Source organism: Sturnira hondurensis, unplaced genomic scaffold, assembly GCF_014824575.4.
Source record: "Sturnira hondurensis isolate 20B ecotype Veracruz unplaced genomic scaffold, ASM1482457v3 Scaffold0005509, whole genome shotgun sequence".
Taxonomy (NCBI): Eukaryota; Metazoa; Chordata; class Mammalia; order Chiroptera; family Phyllostomidae; genus Sturnira; species Sturnira hondurensis.
Window position 1 is genome coordinate 411713 of NW_028078140.1, and position 21103 is coordinate 432815.

General features: G+C 35.6%; 1 protein-coding gene and 1 long non-coding RNA gene across 2 annotated transcripts in view; one reads left to right on the forward strand and one right to left on the reverse strand.

Moving 5' to 3' along the window:
• Positions 1-21103, reverse strand: part of LOC118987919 (gamma-1-syntrophin-like) — a 110633-nt gene that overhangs the window by 43823 nt on the left and 45707 nt on the right. The gene's annotated exons all lie outside the window — the stretch shown is intronic.
• On the forward strand, positions 884-9650 carry LOC118987920 (uncharacterized). Its single transcript, XR_005066680.1, has 3 exons — positions 884-896; positions 7960-7963; positions 9480-9650. It is a non-coding gene; the product is annotated as an uncharacterized LOC118987920 (long non-coding RNA).

Sequence of the window (21103 nt, forward strand, 5' to 3'; positions counted from 1 at the left end):
AGCAGAAACCTGAAGGGACACCTTCAGGTGTCTAGAGAAAGTGTTGTCATGAGCTGTTACCATGGTGAACTGAATTTTGGAATTCTAGGTTGAAGTTCCCTCAGCCAGCACTTTGTATATGTTATAACACTGCCTCTTGTCTCCATTGTTTCTTTTTTTTTTCAGATAACTGGTTATATATATATTTTTTATTTTAAAAGAATTCTTAAATTTATTTTTAGAGAGAGGAAGGGAGGGAGAAAGACAGAGAAACATCAATGTGTGGTTGCCTCTCACACATCCCCTACTGGGGACCTGGCCTGAAACTCAGGCGTGTGCCCTGACTAGGAATCGAATTGGTGACCCTTTGGTTTGCAGGCCAGTGCTCAACCCACTGAGCCACACCATCCAGGGCTATACTTTATTTTTAAATTATGACTTACATTCTATATAATTTTGTATTAGTTTTGGCTGTACAGCATAGTGGTTAGACAATCATATACTTTACAAAGTATTCTCCCTGATATTTCTAGTACCCACGTGGCACCATAAATAGTTATTAAAATATTATTGACTATTAATATATTCTTTATGCTATGTTTTACATCCCTGTGGCCACTTGACAACTGCCAATCTGTACTTTTTAAAAAATCCTCACCTGAGGACATACTTATTGATTTTGGAGAGAAAGGAATGAGGAGAGAGAAAGAAAGAGAGAAACATCTATATGAGAGAGACACATTGATGGATTGCCTTCCATATACACCCTGACTGGGGATCAAATCTACAACCTCTGTACGTGCTCTACCAGGGATTGGACACAAAATCTTTTGCTGTATGACACTATGATCCAAACAACTGACCCACCTGGCCAGGACCCACTTTGTACTTCTTAATCTCCTCACCTTCCCCACCCAGTCCCCCAACACCCTTCCAGTCTGCAGTAACTACCAATCTGCTCTCTGCATCAATGTGTATATTTCTGTTTTGTCCATTTATTTACATTGTTCACTAAATTCCGCATATAAGTGAAATCATATGGTATTTGTCTTTCTCTGAGTTATTTCACTTAGTATAATGCCCTCTAGGTTCATTTATGCTGTCGCAAATTGTAATATTTTATTCTTTTTTATGGCCAAGTGACATTCCATTGTATAATTGCTTACGTACCAGAACTATTTTCATCCACTCTTCTACTGATGGGCACTTGGTTGCTTCCATTTGTCTCTAATGTTTCTGATGAGAAGTCAGCTGTTAATCTTTTTGTAGTTCCTTTGCATATTACATGTAATTTTTCTCCTGCTGTTTACAAGTTTTTCTTTTTGGCTTTGGATTTTGACAGTTTGATTAATATCTCTCTAGTTGTGAATATCATTGTGATTGCTCTTGGAATTCACTAAACTTCTTGGATACATAAATTTTTCATCTACTTTGAGAAATTTCACCCATCATTCTTCCAGTACTTGTTATGTCCTTTTTTTCCTCCTTTCCTCTTCTGGCATGACCATTATGCATATGTGGTATGTTAGATGCTGTCTCACAGGCCTCTGAGATTATTCACTTTTCTTCATTCCTTTTGCATTCTGTTCTTTAGACTGAGTAATCTCTATTAATCTATGTTTCTTTTAATTTTAAAGATTTTTTACTGTTGTTCAATTACAGTTGTCCCCATTTTTCTTCTATTAGTTTCCCCTGTCTTATCCAACCCCCACCTCCCACATTCAACCATCCCCACCCTGTTGTCTTTGTCCATGGGTCCTTTATACACATTCCTTTCTTGACCCTTGCCCTTTTTCCCCTGTTATTCCCTTCTGCTACCCCTCCCCCCCTGGTCACTGTCAGTTTGTTATTTAGTTCCACATCTCTGGTACTATTGATCTACTTTTGGGTTTGTTATTTTTTTTACTTCTAGAAGCTCAAATCTGCTGTTGAACCCCTTGAGTAAATTTTTTGTTTCATTTTTTGGTACCATTTAACTACAGAGTTTCCATTTATTTCTATCATTTGCATTTATTAATATTTCTTATATGATGAATCATTGTCATTAAACATTCCTTTAATACTTTTTTACATGGTTTCTTTTAGTTATTTGAACCTATTTATAATAGCTTATTTGAAATCTTTATGTAATTTATCCATCATCTAGGCTTTCCCAGAAACAATGTATATAAGCTGTTTTCTCCTTTGTGTGGGCTACATCTTGTTTCTTTGTTTTTAAATATTTATTTGTTTATTTATTTATTTATTTATTGTTGTTGTTGTAGTGATGTGCTTGGACTAATTATGTAGTGTTTGTTTACCCTGCAGTGTGTAACAACTGGAATCTCTGTTCAGTTTCTATGTCCTTGTTCTTATATGTAAGCTTAGCTACCTATTGTTCCCCTGGCTCTTCAAAGCTGGCACCCTATATCATTATTATGGTATTATTGACTATATTACCTATGCTGTACATTTATTTCTCTCTTGATCCCTGGGTTATTTGGAAGTATATTTTATCATTTTAAAAGAGAGATTTCCTATTATCTTTTTGATACTGATTTCTAGCATAATTCTCCTGTGGTCTGATAATATACTCTGTATGGTTTCGGTCCTTTGAAGTATGAGACTGACTTTAGGACTCCTGGTAAGGATGGCAGTATAGATAAACACAGCTCACCTCCTCACACAATCACATCGAAGTGAAAACCAAACTATAAAACAACCATCATTCAGAAGTGTCGGAGACTGTGCTGAATTAAAGTCCTACAACTATGGAATTAAAGAAGAACCCAAATTGAGACTGGTAGGAGGGGTGGAGACATAGAATGAGCTGGTCCCAAAGCCCAAATGTGACAGATACAAACTGGGAGGCAATCTCAGGTGTAAGGATTCCCAGTCCCACACTAGGCCTGCCAGCCCAGGGTTTGAGTGCCAGGAAGGTAAGTCTCCATAACTTCTGGCTCTAAAAACCAGCAGGGATTGAGGCTGAGAAAGAAAGAAATTGCTGGACTCCCTGGCAGTTCCTTTTAAAAGGTCCATGCATAGGATTACTCAGAGTCACCTGCTCTGAGCCCCAGCATGGGGACAGCATATTGAAAAGCATTAGAGACATATGGAGAAGAACTGAACTGCCCAGCCTCAGAGTGAGAGGTGAAGGTCAACTTTCTCCCAGACAGAGGTATTGGCAGAGGTCACTGTTCCTTTTCTAAGCCCTTCCCACCACAGAGCTGACAGGTGGGAACCATATCTGAGACTCCATCAACCTGGCTCACACTATCTGCCTCATGCTGGTGATTCCCTGAGGCCCTGCCCCACCCAACTTTCAGGCTCATCCAAGCAAGCTATTTCCAGTGGCTTTTCCATTGAAATTGTTTGTCTTGGCCCATGCTTTAGATTTTTCTAAATTTTCTCAAACAAGTAGCACCTCACTTCAGAGATCCTAGTATCTCTCACCAAGTTGCCTCAGGCCCAGCAGCTGGCCTTGGTTCTCAAATTGGTCTTGCCCAGGCACCTCCAAGGCCAGCAAAAAAGCAGCCCATAACTTTGTAGCTTATGTTGTGTGAGTTTAGACAGAATGCAGGAGGTGGCTGACATTGGATGTGCCAACAATCAAAGCTCAATTACAACAAGAGGGTGTGCACAGCCCAAATGGGAGGTATACCATGAGTACCCCCACTTAGGTGATAGGGAGACTAAGCCACTGGACCATACAGAACACCTACTATATTTGGCCAGTCTACCAAGCCTGGAAAACAACCAACTCTACCTATTACATAGAAATAAACACAGGGAGTCTGTCTAAAGAAGGACAAAAAGAAACCTGTCCCAAATGAAAGTCCAGAGAAAGTCCAAATGAAGTCCACACCAAGACACATCATAATTAAACTGCCAAAGCTTAATAGAAGAGAGAATTTTAAAAGCAGCAAGAGAAAAGCAGTTAGTTACCTACAAGGAAGCCCCCATAAGACTGTCAACTGATTTCTCAAGAGAAACTGCAGTCAAGAAGAGATTGGCAAGAAATATTCAAAGTGATAAAAAGACAGGACCTAGAACTAAGATTACTCTATCCTGAAATGCTATCATTTAGAATTGAAGTACATATAAAGAGCTTCCCAGAGAAGAAAAAGCTAAAAAATTCCTCACCACTGAACCAGTATTATATGAAATGTTAAAGGGCCTGCTCTAGGAAAAAAATAAAAAATGTGAACAATAAAATGATACTGAATATGTATCAATGGAATCTAAAAAACAAAATAAAAAATAGAACAGAAATCAGAGATACAGAGAATGTTTTGATGGCTACCAGATGGGATGGGGCCAGGAGTTTGGGTGAAAAAGGTGAATGTATTACGAAATACAAATTGGTAACTACAGAATAGTCATGGGGATGCAAAGCACAGCACAGGAAATAGAGGAGCCATAGAACATATATGCATGACCCATGGACATGAAAAACAATGTGGGGATTGCCTGAGGAATAGGGGGTGCTGGTTGGAAAGGGGCAAAAGGGGAAGAGCCAGGACAACTCTAATAGCATAATAATAAAATACAATTAAAGCTCTAGCTAGTGTGGCCCCATGGATCCAATACCAGCCTGAGAACTGAGAGGTCACTGGTTTGATTTGCAGCCAGGGCATATGCCTGGGTTGTGGTCCAAGTCCCCCACTAGGGGCCTGTGAGAGGCAACCAACTGGTGTCTCTTCCCTCCTCCCTCTCCCTCTGTCCACAAAAGAAACAAAAAAATGAAATCTTCAAAACAAATTTAAAAAACAATTTAAAAAACAATTTAAAAACTGGTTTTATAGCCTATAGTATGGTAAATGTTGGTAAATGTTTTATTTGCAATTGAATATAGCATATCTATAATCTTCAATTATTGTGTATAGTATTCTATGCTCATTAGGTCAGCTTTATTGATCATGCCATTCAACTCTTCTATATGCTTAATAATTATATATATATATATATATATATATATATATATATGTGTGTGTGTGTGTGTGTGTGTGTATATAATTATTAATATATATGTCGTTCAATTACCGTTGTCCAGACTTTTTCCCCTTGCTCTCCCCTGCCCCATCCCCCCACACTTTCACAGCCAACCCATTCCCATTGGCCATGTCCATGAGTCCTCTATTTGTATTCCTTGCCTTGTCTTTTCCCCTTGTTGCCCCCATTATTCCCCTTCCACCTCCTCCCCTCTTGTTGCTGTAAGTTTGTTCTTTATTTTTAAGCCTCTATTTCTATTTTGCTTATTTGTTTGTTTTGCTGATTAGCTTCCACTTATGGGTGAGATTATGTGATATTTGTCTTTCTCTGCCTGGCTTATTTCACTTAGCATAATGCTCTTTATTTGTTGATAATGGAAAGTTGTGGTAAGTTGCCCTTCCCAATTTTTATCTGATACATGTAGGTGTGGAATCAACTTTTCTGTGTCTCCACCCCTCCTATGGGTCTCAATGTGGCTTCTTCTTCATATCTTAAATTTTAGGACTTGTGTTCAGCTAGATTTAATGTAGATTGGAATGACAGTTGTTCTGTAGTTTAGTTGTAATTTTGATCAATCTAGTACCATGTTTATCTATGCCACTATTTTGACTAAAACATTGACCATCAATGTTTCAATTAGAAAATTCATTATCAGAGAGATGCAAATTAAAACCACAATGAGATACCACTTCACACCAGTCAGAATGGCCATCATAAACAAATGAACAAACGAGTGCTGGTGAGGATGTGGAGAAAAGGGAAATCTAGTATGCTATTGGTGGGAATGCAGACTGGTGCAACAACTATGGAAAACAGTTTGGAATTTCCTCAAAAAAATAAAAATGGAACTGTCTTTTGACCCAGAAATTTTACTGCTGGGATTATACCCTAAGAATCCTGAAACACCAATCCAAAAGAACCTACGCACCCAATTTTCATAGCAACACAACCTGCAATAGCCAAGTGCTGGAAGCAACCTAAGTGCCCATCAGTAAATGAGTGGATCAAAAGCTAAGGTACATTTACACAATGGAATACTACATAGCAGAAAGAAAGGAGCTCCTACCCTTTGCAACAGCATGGATAGAATTGGAGAGCATTATGTTAAGTAAAATAAGCCAGGCAATAAAAGGCAAATACCATATGATCTCACCTATTAGTGGAACCTAATCAAAAAAATAAACAAGCAAGCAAAATATGGCCAGACATTGAAATAAAGAACAAACTGACAGTAACCAGATGGTGGGGAGGTGAGGGGGATAAATAGGAAAAGAAGAGGAATAGTCATCAAGGAACACATATAAAGGACCCATGGACAAAGCCAAAGAAGGATGGGATTGAGGGTTGGAGGGGAGGGGAAGAGAGGGTGGTGGTGGTGGGGGGGAGTGGAGACAATTGTGCTTGAACAACAACAACAAAAAAGGAAAGAAAAAGAAAATTAGTTAATTTTAATAACTCATTTTGAGTTAATTTGTGAAATCAAAATAAAGGTTTATAAATTTTATTATGTCAAAATCACAATATATATCATGATGCATGCTACCACAAAATTCAATTATAGTTTAAAACTGAATATGTTGTTCGCAATTGCAGTGATAATATGAACATATACTATAAATAGAGCACAGCAGCTGTTAAAATCAGTATTTTCCTATATTAAGAAATGTGTGTAGCTAAAGTGTACTTGATTACACCATTGGTAATGGTAAATACACCACTCATAATTGCATCTTAACAAGCTGTGATAATTTACTAAATTATGTTCCAAAAATAATGACCTTGCTTGTTAATGCTTAGACAACTGATGTAAATATCTCTTATTTTTTCTTTACTGTGCCTAAATATGTTTACAGTTTAAGCATTATGGTCTTTTAAAATTAATTTTGAACAAAACCATTTTAAGAGTTCACCAATATCATAAATCCATTTCATTATCTCTTAAATAATCATTTATTACTACATTGTGGACAGTAAATTGCATACCACCTCATTTATTGACCACCAAGGGGCCTGATGTTCAGCTAGAATTACAGGGAACTTCAATTTGAGGAACATATTTGATTATGTATTCTACTCTCATATCTATTCCATAGATCAGATACCTCTTATTTAATTATCAATAATCATAAATGCACAATATTTTTCATTTGTTATCTTTATTCCTTGTGATTATCCCCATTACACCTGTGATAATCTCCAAAAGCAATGATCTATCCTTTTTCTGATATCAAATACAGAGAAGGTAGTTAACTTAGATCACTTAAAGTATAATGCAAATGTTAAATACAAGTAATATGAAATAAAGGGCTGAGATAAAGTACAATAAAAATATGAATCCATTTTATTTTTTTTCATTTTTGCAATCAGAATGATCTCTCGCTCCTTTATGTTTCTGAAAATAAATAAATAAATAAATCCTTTTAGACTTCTTGCTTAATGCTTTCTGTTCTCTCTGCTTGAAAATTCTTCCCCCAACTCACTCATAACTGTTGCATTCTCTCCATCTAGGGCCCCAGTAGAAATACCAATGCCTCAGAAACTCTTGTCCTGACAGCCTATTAAAAGGCCGTTCTGAGTTCTCTTTGTCAATGCTTTGTTCACTTCCTCACAGATCTAACTGCAGTCTGCAATCTGCAATCATCCTGCTTTGTCTCTCTTCACTGTAAAGGAAGCTTCAAGTAGACAGGTAGTTGGTTTAACTAGCTCAGCACTGCATTCCTTGATTATAATGGAGTGGTTGCTATACAGCAGACACAAAATGAACCTAACTTTTGTATAAGAAATGCATTAAGATAAAATAAATACTGAAGAAGAAAAATGTTTCTTTTTTTCTTTTTCATTATTTGGTTGTTAGGCTATATTGGAGACATGCATTTAGGAGAGGTGGGGAAAGCATATGTTAAAATGAAAACTTACAAAGTAGTGTGAAATTTCCAACCACAAGCAGCAGTGTTTGGTTGAACTTGATGTAGATCAAGTACAAAAAGAGGGGATAGATTAAATAGATAGATAGGTAGATAGATAGGTAGATAGATATAGATAGATATAGATAGATTAAGAAATTTCTGAATATATTTAAAATCTGGTATTTGACCCAAAGCCTTTATAATGAATGGTCACAGACTATATATTCACTTTTCCAAATCTTTCTATGCATACCTTCTATGTGCTCCTGGAGAAAAAGGAGCTCAAAGATGGCCAAATGCATTTGATATGAGAGGTTCATTTGCATAAGAAAGTATCAGGATATTTTTAGGCAAGAAACTCATTTAATTTTGTTTTACCAGGTAGCTTTTCTCATGCAATATATTTTGAGAAACAACAAAAATTCATATTGTAAAATAAAATATTAAATGAATTTTAGTATAGTTATAATTGATTCAAAATATCTTATCGATTTACTAAAACTAATTTATTTGCTTGTTTTTGACAGTCAGAAATAGTATTGAAAGCAACATTTCTTTGAATAATAAATACAAAATGTGTCTGGCATTTTGAAGATGCATTGAAATGTTTTAAGAGCATAACAAGCTGGAAACAAAGATACCTATATGTAAGAAACCCACAATGAATCACAGCATTTTCAGTACTGTAATGATAATAAAGTTATTGAAGACAACAAAGGAAGAAAGCAAATAATATGAAAAATATGAAGTTTGTCCAGAAAGTATCCAGCATGCAATATGAAAAATAGAGACATGTATTGAAGAAGATAAAAGATACAATAAACATTGTACATAGGAAAGTGTCACCTCAGTCCCCTTCAAAGAGGGCACCTTGGGACCTCACACAGTTCTCCCCGCATCATTAGCAACTGCATTATGATGTTCCATCTGCTCTGGTAGCAGAAGTCACAGAATGAATTTTGCCACGACTAGTTTCATGCCCAGATCCTGCATTAAAATCTTGCACACAGTGGATTTTGAAATCCCCAGATCAACTTCTAGTTTTCCCACTGTCAGTAGCAAGCAGTCTGAATCATCCAAATAGTTTCCACAGGGGAATGTGCAAGCTTAACACAAAATTGGATCTGGATTTATTGCTCTACTCAGTCATTTTGAATGCATTGGCCACACAGACCACATGCTCACGCAACACTGTTTACTATCCCCACTGGCTAGTAGAGTGAAGTTGCCATTGTTCATGTATGTGCATTCCAGTCCCCTCCCCGTGATGGCCAGGTTACACAGATATCATGCAAACCACTCTCGTTTGTTATATTAACAACGACTGGACGTTTTTCTGGACAGATTTCATACATAGTAAAATCTTATTGATCAAAGTACTCTCACAATTAAGAATTTTTAAAAAATGATTCATTTGCCTCTGAGCTACTCTTTACAATAGATGTATTTTATGTAAAATAATGCAGGAGAGCAGATAAAGGGCAGAAACCTTAGATTCAATGCTATTTGAGGTTTATAATTTAAAGTCACTATTCTAAAACTAGGGATTAATCTTTATAAAAATGTGCTTATTAACAATGATTAATCCATGTGTTTTGAAGATGAAACATTGATTATTATTAGGCCTACCTGGCCAAATTAATTTACTAGAGTAATAATTTTTTCAAAAGCCAATTTTCTTTCCTGTACTTTCCGTATGAAACTGCCAATATCACAAATGGAAAGGAGAGCCAGAAAGGAGAAGGAAAGTGATGTTCAGTGGCGTCCACGGTGTGGAGCAATGTGGAGGCAGGCATGATCAGCCAAACGTAAGGACCTGACAGTGTTGCTTTGAAGGTATCCATACTTGCATTTTGCATTCTGCACATGTAATCATATTGCCAAAGACAAACTTTCATCATTTATTGTAAATAACACTTTCCCCCAAACCTACCATAAAGTTTCTGTGATGTATTGTCTTCCAGTTGCAATAAAAATTACTGAGTTGCATAAAAAAAACAGAAAAATATTTATGTGAAGAAAATGAGGGACATACTATGGACTCTATCATTTATTCCTGACATTGACGGGTGAAGGCATATACAAATCATTTTAAAAGTAGCTCATTTAATACCTGTGAAGCATTCTTTGTATCTGCTTTTATCCTTCCATGGAATATTGTCTTTCCTACTACAATAAACATAACACTATTCTAGGTCTTGTCCTACGTTTTTTCTAATCTCTGCAACAGCAATGCACTAGCTAGAATATTGACATTTTCCAGATAGAATTAAGAAAACATCTTATACATTCATAATATTTTATAACTAATAAGTAGGAATCAAACCTAAGTCTGTGATTCTCCATGGTTTATATTTCTTCTTTTATCTCAACCTGCTGCTTTGTTTTCTATAATTATTTATTTAACTAAACATCACAGAACCATTTATTGAGAATAATTATAAATGAATTATCATTGAAAATGCCTGATTCCTTTCATATAATAGAGAAGAGACCCAGAGTCACATTCACTACAAAACATTAAACCCAGAAAAGCAATTTATTGATTTTTTTCAAACACAGTGTTTTCTGAGTCATAGTTTATTCTTCCCTGTCTGTCATTCTTCTATTTTAAGCTTTCTTTTCTCTTTCTACAAGTAAAATATTCCATTAAGCTATTTATTTGTGTAAGATCCTTGTTGGAATTGGCTTAAGGTTTGAAAAAACCACTTATGCAGATAACTTCAATGGGAAGAAAAAAGAAAAAAAGCTATCCTTGCTATTTATTTTTGTTCTTTATAACTAAGATTTTTACACCTGGCTGTAATCCATCACAGAGAGCTGGGACGCAAAGCAAGCTCAGTTAAGGGTTGGAGATTAGTGAACGAATTCACCTTCATATAGCATCAAGTATTCCTTAAATAGTCTTCAAAAACTTCATTAATTACATATGAATAAAAATAAAATTATATAATGATAATAAAAGTATAATATTGAACAAAACTAGGCAAAAATAACCTATAATACATCCTTTATCAATTTCCTTATCAGTTCACTGTTTACATGCCCCAAATATCTACATCTCACATAAAAATTCCTCTTAAAAAAACTGAAACAATTTCTACATATAAAGAAAATTTAAGGTAATTTAAGCATTATGTCATCAGTTTTATGAAAAATGGAAGTAGAATATTACTACTGAGAGGGTAAAGACACCAAAATAACAATTTATATATATTACAACTTATTACATACAAAAAATTAAAAATTACAACAAAGATACTTTGAAGCTAGGATTCAGTTTACTCCATATAACACTGATCACATGGTATTTGATATTTAACTGTTTGCCCAGCAATACCCATAAGCAGGCTTATTTTTCCTGCAGATTGTATTTTGAGTCTTCTAATTAAGTAGTATATCGGATCTTCCCATGCAGTCCTATTTCCATTTTTCAGCGACCCTGAAAAGGACAAAAAGCCCACAAACATATATCTGCTTTTGTCTTCTATTTATATATCACCCCTTTCAATGTTAATGTTCTAAAAGTGGCTCCTTTTTCTTCTTTTTTTATATGAGTGGAGTAGGGAGCATATTTTTTTTAAGATTTTATTTATTTATTTATCTTTAGAAGGGAAGGAGAGAGGGAGAGAAACATCAATGTATGGTTGCCTTTTGTGCTTCCCCTGGTGGTAGTTAGCCTGCAAGGAACCAGCCTGCAACCCAGGCACGTGCCCTGACTGGGAATGGAACCGCATCATCTGGTTCGCAGGCCCACGCTCAATCCACTGAGCTACGCCAGCCAGGGCTAGGGAGCATATTTAATAGAACACTATGAAAAACCTTTTCTCAAACAAATTTTTCTTTACACATCTTTATATTTCTATAATATTTCATTCATGTAAAATTATCTTAAGTAAGTATTTTGGACTTAAGTAATTGCATTTTCACTAATATTAGCACTTCATCTACAGAATAATTTTATAAATTTTGTAAATTTGAGTGCTGATGATAAATAAAAGTATCAAATAGAAACATAAAAAGATCACAGAATAGATGAAAGCTCATACATTTCATTTATTTCCTTAAAAGTAGTACATCCATTAATATCTTCACCACTAGTCATTAAATTAAATATGTGTGCTTGACCTGCACTTGAGTCTAGACAAAGGATTAGAGTTAATATCTCCACCAGAATCAGTTGCAAGGCATAATGATTGATAAGTGCCATGTTAGGGTATGCTTACAATTCTCTGCTCTCAAAGGGACATCTAAATCAGATTGCTGAAAGAAGGCTTTTTGGATAAAGATTTATATTCAAGGATAAAAATAAGTTATGGGAATGTTATTTGGAAAGTCATGTAATACGGTTGAGCCACTGAGCTGAAGGAATGCGGGAGATGATGCTTAATTGCAATCAAAGACCAGAGCATTGAAAGGCTTATCTACTATGCTAATGGTTGTCTTAAAGGCAGTAAGAAGCCACTAAAGCAATTTAACAAGAAAGACTAATGACATAGTTGACTTTACATCATAGAAGTATTGTTAATCTGAGACATCTGACCAAGATGGAAGTGTAGGTAGATACACTTTGCCTCCTCACATAACCAAAAGAAGGACAATTTAAAAAAATAACTAGAATTGACAAAAAACTGAACTGTATAGAAGTCTGACAACCAAAGAGTTAAAGAAACATTTCTAGACTGATAGGAGGTGTGGACTCACAGCAAGGCACCAGATGGAGGACTGGGTGACATGGTGGCTGGCAGACATGGTGGGGCAGCAGATGGTAAAGTGGGCTGTTCCACATTTGTGCACTGATAAACCAGGAGAAACAACTGAGGCGCTGGTTCTGCAGCCGCAGAACCCAGGATTCCAGTGCAGGGGGAAAAAGCCTCAAAACCTCTGACTGAAGACACCTGTGGGGGTTGTGGCAGCAGGAGAAACTCCTAGCCTCACAGAAGAGTTCATTGGAGAGACCCACAAGGTCCTAGAGCATACATAAAACCATCCACCAAGGAAACAGCACCATTAATATCTTATTAAAGGGCCCAATTTGCTTAAGGGTAGCAGAGGAAGTAACTGAGAGCAGAAGCAAGTGGCAATGTTCTCTCTTAGACCACTCCCCCATACACAGTGCCACAACACCACAATGTGGGTTACCCTGCCCTGGCCAATATCTAAGGTTCTAAGGTTCTGCTCGTAGATAGAACCTCTAAGGTTCTATCTAAGGTTCTGCCACTGACTAAGTAAGAGACAAGCCAAGACCAACAACAAAAAAAAGCCCCAATGAAAGAACAGATCAAAGCTCCAGAAAATATACAACTAGGCAAAAAAGATAGCCAACCTACAAGATGCATAGTTCAAAATACTGGTAATCAGGAATTTCGCTGGTTCTGAATACTGGAATCAGAAGTGGTTGAGTATGGTCCCAAAATAGAAGAAAAAGTGAAGGCTATGAAAAGTGAAAAAAGGAAAATGTTTAGGGAATCAATGGCAACAGGAAGGAAATCAGGATTCAAATCAATGGTTTGGACCTGAAGGAAGAAATAAACAATTAACCAAAACAGAATGAAGAAACAAGAATTCAAACAAATGAGGAGAAGCTTAAGAACCTCCAGGACACTTTAAATGCCCCAACATCCGAATCATATGGATGACAGAAGAAGAAGAGGAAGAGCAAGAAATTGAAAACTTATTTGAAAAACTCATGAAGGAGAAGTTCACCAACCTGCCAAAGAAAACAGACTTCTAGGAAGTCCAGGAGGGTCCCAAAGAAGTTGGACCCAAGGAATCACACACCAAGACACATTATAATAACATTACCCAAGATTAAACATAAGGAGATAATCTTAAAAACAGTGAGAAAAAAGGAGACAGTTACCTACAAAGGAGTTCCCATAAGACTACCAGCAGATTTCTCAAAAGAAACCTTGCAGGCAAGAATGGTCTGGAAAGAAGTATTCAAAGTCATCAGAGGCAAGGACTTACATTCAATATTACTCCTTTTAGCAAAGCTATCATTTAGAATGGAAGGGCAGATAAAGTGCTTCCCAGATAAGGTGAAGTTAAAGGAGTTAATTATCACCAAGCCTTTATTATATGAAATGTTAAAGGGACTTATCTATGAAAGAGAAGATAAAAAATACGAGCTGTAAAAGGACAGCTAACTCACAGCTATTAACAACTGAACTTAAAAAGACAAAAACAAAAACAAACTAAGCAAAAAAACTAGAATAGGAACAGATTCACAGAAGTGGAGATCACATTGGAGGATTATCAGTGGGGAGGGGGAGGAAGGAGAATGGGGGAAAGAGTACAGGATGTAAGAAGCATACATGATACGTACAAAGTAGATGGGAGAAAGTTAAGAATAGTATGAGAAATGGGGAAGCCAAAGAATTTATATGTATGACTTATAGTTATGGACATGAACTAAGGTGGGGGAATGCTGGTGGGAGGGGGGTACAGGGCAGAGGGAAATAAAGGAGAGAAAAAATGGAATAACTGTAATAGCATAATCAATAAAATATATTTTTAAAAAGTAGTATTGTTAATCTTGTAATGGTGTGGAATGGAACAGAGAAGGGTGTAACTCTGAGTCTTTAAAGTGCTTTCACTTTTCCCCATACTTTCTAAAAGCACTCAGGTCTAGATCTGTTTTTCCCATGAGATTTCAGACTCTTTGAAAGATTTGACCATGACTATTTCTATATTTCTAGTGTTTATCACTGGTTATGGCACATAGCTGATGCATAAAAGTGGATGTTCAATAAACTGAGAAGGCCTATGGAACAATATTATATTAATCCATGTGAGAAGGTGTATCTAAATACACCTTCTAGATTTATTTAGAGGGAGTTGTTAAGGAAGAAGGAGAGTATAAAATACAATTTTGATTTATTTTGGTTCAAGTACTCAAACCAAATTGAACAAGAGGCACATTGTTGGACACACTGTGTTGAATATGCAGCCTTAGATATCAAGATGCATGTCTGAGCTGGAGTTAACAGAACAGAAATTCATTATCATCAGGAGGGTCACCTACATTAAAGACTGGATGAAGTTCTCCAATCAAGTTCAGAGTCTCCATCAACATATTTCATTTAAATTGATTCCCCTGAAATGGACTCTACTACTTATACGTGTGTGTGTGTGTGTGTGTGTATCCTCATCCATCAAATACATGAAACATTCAAAGACACATATTATTTTCACTCTAACAATTCATTTGGAATCTATAATGAAGTAAAAAAAAAGCAAAGTAAGTGTTTCCAAAACTCAGATCTTGTGGGATATTTCGTGATAAAATCATTAACCTGGTGAGTTGATATGCATAGAGTACTTATTTTAATAATGGTTATATAAATATTTTCAAAAAGATAATCAAAATATATGTGAGAAAGAAGCACTAACATCTTTTACATACAATTGGACATAGAATGCCATTTGTTACTTTTAACACACTAATTTGATTTCGAGAAACTTCACATGTTAGCAACAAAATAGACACTGGCAAAAAAACTTGGTTTTATTGGGACAAATTTCTCAAATATTCAGGGCTTTGGTTTTGTTTTATTTATTGTTGTTTATTGTGTTTTCTAGCAGCACAATAAAATTCAGTTGCATTTATACTTCTTATTATCAATTATTTATACAAATCAACTTTTTTCCTAATTATTTTTTTTTATCATCTGCACACATAGCCAGCCCAATGGACAGCAGTGGCTCTGAGAGAAAAATGAGTTTCCTCTGATAGTTTCATCCAAGTCAAAATACCTGTGCAATGTAATAAGCCATCATGGTTTTATTCCCTCTAGATTGTCCACAGGCTGCTCCACTGGCAGAGATTAAGCTCTTTATTAAATAACTGCTAATTTAACACATGAGCTTGTGCATGTCTTTATTTTGAGGCAACATTATTCTTCACATTTTCTAATTTGATTTCTAAAATTGAATTATGAGCTTCATTGGTATGAATCAGTTATTTTCCCCTTAACATAATAACAACTCCCCAAAGTATAAGAACTTTGTATCTCTAGAAATTGGTAGCTTACCTTTGGCTCAAATGCAAATGTCATAACTTGGGAAACTATTATATTCATTAAATCAGCAACATATAATGGATTATTTTGTGATGTATAATCTTTCTGCATTGAATCACTTTGATTTAGTTTAAAAGGCCATATAATATTACAAGCAATTGGACATGAGAGTCTAAATTATGCAAGGTTCGAGAGAGAATATATAAGTCTAATGCATGAATGAATTTATTAAGAATAGATAAATATGAAGTATAAAAATGAATTTGGAAATACTTTGTATCTTGGTTCTCTGGTGAATTCTGCCAGCCAAAAATTTTGTATTAGAGGCTAGAAAGTCTCTTTTTCCTTAAAAAAACCTTTACATGATGATATGTTTTTATTGATTCAAGAAGAAAGAGCAGGGAGAGAGAGAGAGACAGAAAGGAAGACATCAGTTGTCTCCCATACATACCCTGACGGGGGATCAAACCTGCAACCCAGGTATGTTCTCTGACCAAAAATCAAACTGGCAACATTTTGGTGAATGGGACAATGCCCCAACCAACTGAGCCACTTGGCCAGGGCAAGACCAGGAAGCCTCTTTGGATAGGAGTCATTCTCAGATGAGTAATATGTTACATAATGCTGCATCATATATAGAAAAGCTATTAGAACTACACCTTGGCACTTAAGTCCACTATATACTCTGCTTATAATATCTGAATCTTTGCTATATCACACTATGCTGGTGTGTACTTTTCTAAGATAGAGAGACAAGTTATTAAACTAATGTAAGATACACAGTACTAGAAAAGTGAAAAAAAGTGTCTTCATTTTTATATTGAACATAGTAATAATATGCAGTGACCTCTCCAAAGCTACTTTCATGACAGTTAATTCAAAAGATGTCTTGAAAATCCTCTCATTTTTTATTCTATTTCCTTTTCCCACAATTTTCCAGGTCAGAAACTTTGTTGTCATACATAGTAATATCCTTTGTCTCCCCAAGCCCTATTGAGAATTTATCATTGTTATTAATCAATCCCTGCCACTTAGCATTCTCAAAAATCCCTACCCTAAGCCACAGGTTCTCTAATTACCTCCTCCCTTCCCAACATTCACTCTCCCTTTCTCCAAATCATTCTCTACCAGGGTGCCAAACTCATTGTAGATTGCATCCTGTTACTTGCATAAAATCTGTTCTTGTTTTTCCATGGTCGTTGGCACTGTCGTATCAACCCTAATTCTCATCATTCCTGATATATATGCCTATTGCAGTGTAACTGTGAAGTGTCCTCCCGCCATGGACTAGGGTGATCTGTCTTCTTACTTGGTTGTAGTCTCAGTCACATGACATGCTTTGACCAATTTTTCAATTATTCCAACAGCAAAGGCTAAAGAATTTCATATTATACTTGCTCTCTTCTACCCTTGCCATCTGCAGAAAGTGGACCTTCCTGGGCTAGCCTGGTTCCAAGAAGAACAAAGCACAAGAAGAGCAGAACCAAAAAGCAGATGTTTGAGGGAACCATTCAAACTGCAGACTTCCTGATGAGCCCTCATCAGATCAATACTAGTCTGAATTCCACAGAAATGTGAGAAATAAATATTTACTGCTGCAAGCCAGGGAAGTATTGTCACCGTGTGTATGTTACACAGGAATTTTGTGGCCTTAGCTAACTGATGTGACACTTTGTGAAGTGTCAAATTTTACTGCAAGGACCAAGGCTTCTCATTATTTGCTGCCTCATTACTTTACCTTTGAAGAATTTTTTATTCTTACCTGATTTAGTTCTTTATATACTCAAATTATAAATACTATAGGTAATAAAATGTGTTAATTTCTACAGTACTTTATGATGTCCTTGGATTGCAACTAGCGAACAAAACTCCAGGATTTTATTATATATTACAGTTAGCTAATAATTCTGGTATAAAAACTGGTGTCAATATTTTCCTTTTGAACATTTATTTTAGGGGGATCTTTGAAATGCTTGAGGGTTAAAAAGAAATTACCTGATAGATTGTTTCCCTAAATGTCTGAGTTTGTTTTGAAAAAAAATGCAATGTTCTTCATTCTCCTAAAGGCAAAGAAAAAATAATTTATCTGAAGAAGAATATAAAAACTCCAAACTCTTTGTCCATGTTTTGGAGCTACAAATTATACAATTAGAAAATAAAAGATTGAAAGATACTGTAAAAAGAAACATGGTAAGATTTGTATAAATATTGCCATAATGACATCACAGCATACCTATATTTAAATTTTCTATTTATGTGAAAGACATTTCAAGTAGATAGTCATTTGAATAATTTCAATTTTTCTTTTGGATTCTTAATAATCACCTTTGATATGAATAATTCCAATACTATGAAATAAATAGCATAATTTTTAAAGGCTTAATTCTATTTTAAGAAGCTGGAAGTATGGAATTTACATTATAATTATGATACAATTATGTAAATGCTTTTTAGAAAAAGTCAAATACACATATTATGTAATGTGTGTGTATATATGAAGGTCATATATCTTGTGGTGAAAAAGTATTAAAACCAAGGGTCTTTATGACTTTGATTAAATTTAGTTTTAAATTCTAACTCTGAAAATCATCTCTCTCTCCATATGTGTGTGTGTGTGTGTGTGTGTGTATGTGTGTATGTGTCTATCTATATATATAGTCAAAGGCTATGACTATGAGGGATATATATATATATATATATATATATATATACACACCTACATATGTTTGTTTGTTTATTTATTTATTTATTTATTTATATATCCCTCTAGATAAATAGAAATCCCAAAAGGCAGCAGAGGACAATAGCCTGGACCTGGCCAATGGTCACATGTACTGACATCTGGCAGGCTGTTATATTTCAGCTCCTGAGCCCTAAAGTGAAAGGACCTCTTGGCTACTTTCCCATGAGAATGGACAGAAGGACACCAGAGCCACCCACAGAGCTGTCTGCAAGACTTAAAGAAACAATTTGTTATTAGCCTTACCTCACCTCTGCCCAATCAGCTTCCAGCAAGACCCCTAACTCTTAAGTCATGGTGTCTTGTGACAATACCTGGGAATCCAGTCTTTAGACCATTAGTTCCCCATACTCTGAACTGGCAAATTATTTAATAAACTTAATGTCTATATTGCAAACTCCTGCTCATAAATTTTGATGGACTCAAATATTGGGGTCCTGGTAACAGTATGAATAAAATATAAATATTGATGTATTTTATTAATAATTGTATTCACAATTTAGTGCAGAAGCACAATTATTTAGAAACAGAATGTATTCTAATTTTATAGAGAAAATATAGAAAACAAGAGGAAATGATTTCAGTAAACGTGACTATCTTTTATTACACAGAACATAAGCATGCAGGTCACCATGCATATGCATGGATTGTGCAGATTTCCCCCAGATAATGTTTTAAATTTATATTTATTGAAAGCTATGGAGACAAAAATAAAAGATAATATCATTATGATAGCTTCTAACATACTTGAAACGTTACCTCATAATTTATTATCCTCATAGATCTATATTCCAACAATGATTTTAAAATATATTTTTAATATTCTGTGTGTTTTTAGATACACTGAAATAAAAAGGCTTTTAAGTAAAGAAGTTTTTAAAAAACACTCTCTTCGCATTTCTCAAATTCAACTATTTAAAAGACTACCAGACTACAACAATTTTGGGGAACTAATGCATTCAGAAATTCTACCAGAAAAACAGTAACATTATGAGTATTACTGTCTTTTACTTTTACCCAGGTTTGACAGTCAAGATGTATGGTGTTCCATACATTGCAATGAACTTTAACCTAGGGTGGAAATCCTCATGTTCCAGTTACTGCCAGTGGAGCCCCTGGAATAGGGCTCACCCTCTGGGCTTCAGCATGACTGGGAGTGAGGGGGGTCTGCAGTGCCTTCATCCTCATTTTAATCATCAGAGCTCAAGCGTCCCCTGTGTGAAATAGATAAAAAGCACTGTCCTTCATTTTGTTGTTGTTTTTCTACAAAATCCATGCTTTAAAAATAAGTTATTCTCCTAAATTATCAAGGGGAAATGTAGATGCCCATTAATTCAGTCTTGCCTCCCCGAAATCAATGCAATCTGTATACCTGGGCTAGAATAATCCGTCCACAGTGTCCATCTGCTTCAGTTCAAACGTGCAATGGCACCTAACCTGTTTTATTTTCTCAAGTGCTGTCCTACTTCCTTCTCCTGTACTCATTTTCCACTCATAGTAAATACACGATGAGATTATTTTCATGTTCAACTTGTAACAATGTGTTTGATCCCATCTACCATGCACATCATTTTCTCAGGGATGCAGCATAGAGTGATAGATGGCCAGTGCAGGGCGGATTTAAAAACCTTAGAATCTGGAGTTTGTCCAGGTTTTCTCCATCTCAGCCACACACTGTCCTACAAGTTTTGTTCTGTCAAATACACATTTGATCATTTCCTTCTTATGTCTTAAACCCTCTAGAAATATTCTTAGTATCAAATCCAAATTCTTCAATAGGCTCCCTTTTGTAATCTGGCTGTTGGTTACCCACAGACTTGATCTCTCATCTCCTGTGACATTAAATTAAATGTCCTTCCTTACTGACAAATATTTGCAAAATCTTACCCTTGGAACCTCAATTTCTGTGAAGCCTTCCTTGAACACCCAAGACTAACATGCATACCCCTTCTGTACCCCTCTATAAACAGCAAATTTTCAATGAATATTTGAAACTATTACTCTTAAAGTCTCTGTTTACATGGAAATCTATTAATATCTATAATTAATTAATGCACATTTGCATTTTAAATAAATTTAATGGCAACAAATCTATAGTTTAAGATATGAGAATCATACAAGATGTGTCTGGAGAAAGTCTAGCCATTGTTAATTAGTGAGAACAGTTTGCATGACATCTCGATGTAACCTGGCAGTCAAAGATAGCGGACTGGAATGTGCATGTGTGAACAATGATTTCTCTGTACTAGCCAGTGGGAGTGGTAGACATTGTTGAATGAGCATGTGTACTGTGCGGCCTTCACATTAAAAAATAACTGAGCAAGTAGGGCAACCAATCTGCACCCAATTTTGCATTAAGCTTGGACATTCCTTTGCAGAAACTATCCAGATAATTCAGACGGCTACAGTTGTGGCCAATTGGCAGCTTCAGTACTACAACATGCCCCTCATGCATCACCTCTCTGGTAGAGTTCTTTGGTGAA